Source organism: Sinocyclocheilus rhinocerous, unplaced genomic scaffold, assembly GCF_001515625.1.
Source record: "Sinocyclocheilus rhinocerous isolate Xijiao unplaced genomic scaffold, SAMN03320098_v1.1 scaffold1374, whole genome shotgun sequence".
Taxonomy (NCBI): domain Eukaryota; kingdom Metazoa; phylum Chordata; class Actinopteri; order Cypriniformes; family Cyprinidae; genus Sinocyclocheilus; species Sinocyclocheilus rhinocerous.
The window spans coordinates 479,317-485,652 of NW_015643932.1; the positions used below are offsets into that span (position 1 = coordinate 479,317).

The window sequence follows — 6,336 nt, forward strand, 5'->3', positions numbered from 1 at the left end:
AAATCGCATTTAAAGTTGTCCAAATGAAGTTCTTAGCAATGCATGTTACTAATAAAAGGTTAAGTTTTGATATATTTAAGGTAAGGAAATTTGCTAAATATCTTCATGGAACATGATGTTTACTTAATATCCTAATGATTTTTGGCATAAAAGAAAAATCATAATTTTGACCCATACAGTGTATTGTTGGCTATTGCTACAAATATACCCGTGCTACTTATGACTGGTTTTGTGCTCCAGGGTCACATATGTTTAATTGAAAGCCACCATCAGTCATGTGTTCCCAGGAGAGTGTGAGGAAAAGAAAAAGACAATGAGAGCGATATCGAGCATTGAAGCCCATGAGGGAAAGGCTAAAGCGAGTCGGTGGCTCTTTTCTCCTCGATGCATCCTCACTAAATTTACGCGAGCCCCTGGAGCGCATGTTTACAAAGCTCGTCGCCAGGCAACGGTTAAATAAACGGGTTCAGCAGCTGACAGGTGACCGTGATGAGTGTGCGGCGCGCAGCGGCCTTATCTCAGCAGTGACTGTCACACACGTCTGTGTTCATCTGTGTGACACCATGCCCTCTATAGTGACCAAATAAGGCTATTTCCTCTTTTACCACCATCTATGGGGAAAAACAGGACGTGCATGTTTTGAATATCTGTGACCAGAATTTTATGTTTAATATTTCATATACTACTGAAAAATAGACTGGACAATCAGGGGCGGTTCTATGGTGGATACACGGGATACACTTTAAAAATATATTTTTTAAAGTTACATTGGCTAAGTGGCTTTATTCATTTATTTAAAAAAAAAAGCCAAGCATAATTAAACATGCAGGGCTCTATACACTTTTTTTTTTAAGGAGCACTTGTACATGCATTTACACTGTTCTTACAAATTGCATTAATAATGTTATTAGATTAAAGTATTAAATATGGAAAAATGGAATACTGAAATATGAAATGATTGAAAAATAGAATGATACTTTAAAATAATTTTATACTAAAATTGCCAGTAGGTGGCAGCAAACTACTGTCTGAATAAGTGAGTTGTTGATTCATTTATTCAATCAATTCTTTCAAAACAGCTGATTCATTCAGGAACAAAGTAAGAATTGGTCAGTGAATGATTGACACACCCGGGGAAAAAAATGAATAAAATCTTACTGATGCCAAACTTTATATTATATATAATATTATACTAAAAGGTACCATGGTAGTATCACATTTTTTGGACATGTACTACTGTGGTAATACTATGGTATGACACAGAGTACCTTGTAAATGCCTTGTTAATGGTTTTATTGTAGTTTTATTTATACCTATACTATTATCGTTATAGTAGTAGTAATAGTAATAATATTATAGCATTTGAATTTTTTTATATATTTCAGTTTTCATTTTAATTTTAGTAATTATTATGTCGTTTTGCCATTTTTATTAGTTTTTGTTTTTGTTAATATTTCTATCTAGGTTTATTTTTTATATATTCTTTTATTGTATTTTTTTACAATACATTTGAATACCATGCATGGTATATTATTATAGTTATCATACAATACCATTGTATTATCTGATACCATCACTGGACTTACATATTTGTATAGGAAAGTTATGTATAATTTGGTAATATTCTCCTTATATACTGTAAACGGCTGGTCACTGTCTTGTAGTTTAGGTGTTTTTATAACTCTTTGGACATTCAGGCAGACAGGCAGCACATAACCCACAGGTTTCAGCAGCACCAGTCCTGTGATGATATGAACACAGTGAGCAGAAGCCGGCTCTGCAGTTATGTAATCCAGTCTGTGAGAGACAAGAGTTAATTTTAGTTCGGGTTGTGTGGAGTGCAGGGTCTGTTCCTGTCAGCACAGAGAGTGATAAGAACCCTTTAGGAATCATCTGATCCTGCTGAAATATTCAGACTCCTGCCTTTGTGTTATTACCTTACATACATTATTTTGAATTAAAAGCTGATTAAAAGGTAAATTATGGTTGTCAAAATCACTTCACTATGTGGCATTTTTAGCTTTCTAACATTTACCCAAACATCTGGATAACATCTATGGAGGGGCAAATTACTCAAAATTAAATAATTAAAATAAATGTTGAAATATATAAATAAATCGTTAAATACATAATTAAACCATTAAATGCATATTTAAATAAATAAATAAATAAATAATCATTTCCTCCATATTTAATTTTCAGGGTTACGGTTGTCGGCACATAACCCTGAAAATTTAATAAATAAATAAATGAATGAATGAATATTTATTTATTTATGAATTTATGTATTTAGTTATGTATGTAGTTAGTTAATTATGTATTTAACGATTTATTTATATATTTCGACATTTATTTAATTATTTAATTTTGAGTAATTTGGCCCTCCATACACATGTACATACACACACATTTGCACATTTTAGCCTTTTACATTTATGCATTAACAAATAATTTATTCATTCATTCATTCCCTCCACATTTCATTTTCAGGGTTACGGTTGTCGGCTATGGACATAACCCTGAAAAAGAAAATAAATAAAAAATTAATTAAATAAATAAATAAATGAATGAATGAATATTTATTTCTGAATTTATATATTTAGTTATGTATGTAGTTATTTAATTATGTATTTAACGATTTATTTATATATTTCGACATTTATTTAATTATTTAATTTTGAGTAATTTGGCCCTCCATAAACATCTAGATAATGTTAGAGGAATGTCTCAGTGCTGTCATTGTGCCAGTGCATTCCTCACCCTCATTCAGGCCTTATCTGGGAATACTGTTCATCACTGGATCTGCGGCTGCAGAGAGCCCCTGAGTATTTACAGAAAACTGCCATGTTTGCACATCATTTCCTGTCAAAAGAAATAGCATGGGCATATCCTTATTAGGGAAGAAGCTACAGACTGGCCGTGAACGTGTCTTTTCTGTGGCAGTCTTGCAGAACATTCTCACTGAGAGAAACAGCAAAAAAGCATCTCTGACCTCTGAGAACTTCTGTCATTATTTACTCATCCTCAAGTCCTGTAAGACTTGCAAACAGTCTATATGACCACTGATTTTCTCTGCCATTTCATAGGCCGCCACCTTCTTTTTTCTAAGAGGCTTGACTCCAAAAGTACAAGGTGACCTGCAGTAGAAAGCAGCCCCACTCTTAGATATCCAGTGACTTGGCATGGCTCACTCTCACATGAAAGCTTATTAAATCAGGCAGATGGAATAGGAAGGCTTTTCCAGCTCTGACACCATAGAAAAGCAGGTCAGTACTTGCTGATGGATACAGAAGCTCCTGTGAGCGGCCTTGCTGTCTCCTGCCTACACAAGCAGCCTGTGCCAGCTGATACAAAACCTCACAAGTGACTGATCTGGAATGCTCTACATACTGTAAGCAGCACCTCACAATGGATTCTAATGTTAGCGTGTTGCTAAGCTACATGGGTTGAGTTCTGAATTGAAGAACTGGCTCCCTTTCAGTTCATGAGTGAGAAATTGAATTGGCTTCACACCACATGAAGCTGAGGAGTTCACTAAAATGCAATTTAAAGAAATTCAAAACAGGTGATAAATACTGGAAAATAAAAATGATTTTCCCAAAGTCCACAAAAGTTAATTTATTAAATATGATGAAATATATTCTAACTTGTCTACACTACCATTCAAACGTTTGCCGTCAGTGTGATTAAATTAATCATTTTATTCAGCAAGAACATGTTGAATTAATCATAAGTGATAGCAAAGAAGACATTTAGGATTATAATGTTACAAAGATTTCTACTTCAAATAAATTGTTTTGAGCTTTTTGTTCATCAAAGAATCCTGAAAATAATAATTTTGTGGAAACCATGATAGATTTTTAAGCAGCACAACTGATAATAATAATAAGTGTTTCTTGAGCAGCTAAACAGCATATTAGAATGATTTCTGAAGATCATGTGATACTGAAGACTGCAGTAATGGCTGCTGAAAATTCAGCTTTGCATCACAGGAATAAATTACATTTTAAAAAATATCAAACTAGTAACTAGTCATTTTAAATTATATTAAATTTTACTATATTAAATATATTAATAATATATTAAATATATTAAATACCAATATATAATAATATAAAAGTATATATATATATATATATATAGTACAAAAATAAAAGGGACCTACAAAGTTTTTCTTGATAATCTTTAAATTTCAATGATTTGAATTTCTTTGAATTTCAATTTACTTTAAATTCTGCTTCCATTCAGTCAAATTTGAATTGCAATTCAATTCCATTCTAAATGGTGCACAACCATGATTAATAGTCAATGTTTCTGTCAACAACGTGGATGTATTTTTCACTGAGCGTGTTGCAAAGCATTCTGGGATTGCTGCCTAGGATTTGGCAAAAACAAAGTATCCTGTATCGCAGCATAATGTTCCCACCTAACTTTAAGAACAGTTTTAAAATGTTGTCTTGGTAGACAGCGCACTAGGTTTAAGAACAGAGCTGCTGTCCGTGGTGGGTCTAGAACACACAACACATAAAAACCATGGCTTTTACATGACTGTTCAAACAAAGAATGTTTTTTGCTCCGGCTCCATTAGTGGTTCCTGACTGCATTTTTGTCCTAAAAACCGACCCTGTCCTTTCCAGTGTTGTGTTGACCCTGGGCCTTTGAAGATGTCAGGAAGCACAGTGGATTTGGAAGGGATTAGCTGTTCGCTTCTCACCAAAGGCACTTTTTGGGCCCAAATGAGCGTCTTTAGAAGTGCTTAGTAGGACCCTAAGTGCCCCTGACAAGGAACGACAGTGGAGAGTTTGGAAAATGAGAGGTGATTACTCAAAGCCCATCTAATTCTGCTTACACAACTATCTCTTGGCGTGGAGCCTGGCAGTGTGACTTTACCCACTAATAAGTGATTAATTTGGTGCCTTGAGTGCACTGACAGAGAATGATTTGTTTATGATGGTACAGGAAGCAGGGGGTGATCAGATGTTGATGGCTATTATCACCAGGGCCATGCATTCATTAGCTAAAGTGATTGTCACCGAGATTGTTTTTCTTCCTTGAATGGAATACCCTTCATGACCCAGATATTGTATTTCACCGGGGTATTCTTTTTGAGACTTCAAGATTTGCTGTGTTACAGGGCAAGATACAGATTTGATCTGATATTTTGTGCATCGATTTTAAGTAATGTTTTGATCTGATATTTTGTGCATCGATTTTAAGTAATGTCAGTTTATATTACAGCCAGAGTAGAGCAGACAAGCTTACGATGCCAATAAATAATGCGGGAACATGTTCAAAGCTTAATGAAGTTTCATTACTTACAAGTGTAAGTGCCAGCAACAGTGAGCTATTAATAATAAAAAAAAAAATAAAAAATATATTTTGTTTGTTTGTTTTTATTTATATATATATAATGTAATCAATCAATTTAATTATTATTATTTTATTTTTTTACTGAAAAAGTTTTATTGCAATTTAAAATACCTGTTTTTGTAAGCTGCAATATATGAAGTATTTTAAAATATATTCTATTTAAGTATATTTTAAAATGTACTTTATTCCTGTGATGCAAAGCTGAATTTTCAGCATCATTACTCCAGGCTTCAGTGTCACATGATTCAGAAATCATTCTAATATGCTGATTTGGAGCATGATTTCTTATTATCATAAATGTTGAAAATAGCTGTGCTGCCTAATATTTCTGTGTAAACTGAATGAAAGTATTCATTTCTTTATAATAATAATAATAATAATAGTGATACTTGCCTTTGCTAGCGCCACTAATAAGCAAATAGAAATAAGATTTCACCTTGCATTAAACAGGAATGTTCTCCCATGGCGCTGCATTCATTTCAGTTTGGCAAGGTTTTCGGAAAGGTTAAATCCTATTTTATGGTTCCCTGATTATTTTTTGTGTTCTCCTTAATGAGATTTTTTTTTTTTTAAATCAGCTGACTCCAAACCAGAGGAGGTCAGAGACCACATGAAATTAGAAGTTTCTTTCATATTAACAAAGTTCAGTTGCACACTAGATGGTGAAATTTCTTTCTAACTATTTATATGTTTTCTCTTTTGCTTTGTCTAATATTAAACCCCCAAAAAAACCAGTTCACTCACGCAGATACACTTAATATATGTGAAAGGACTTGAAATATTAATGAGTGGGCGGAGTTTACTGCTGTTTGGCCAATCACCAGCAATTCCAAAGCAAGCATGGGTTGGTTTCCTTTTACAGTCTCCCTGTTACACATGCGGTTTTGAAGGCATGAATTCACACACACACACACACACACACACACACTGGCGTACACACAGCTGCACTTGACAATCTGCTGCAGG

At 33.7% G+C, this 6,336-nt stretch overlaps 1 protein-coding gene across 5 annotated transcripts in view; it reads left to right on the plus strand.

The window, feature by feature from the left end:
- LOC107757712 (5'-AMP-activated protein kinase subunit gamma-1-like) overlaps positions 1-6,336 on the plus strand; it is an 81,391-nt gene that overhangs the window by 23,889 nt on the left and 51,166 nt on the right. The gene's annotated exons all lie outside the window — the stretch shown is intronic.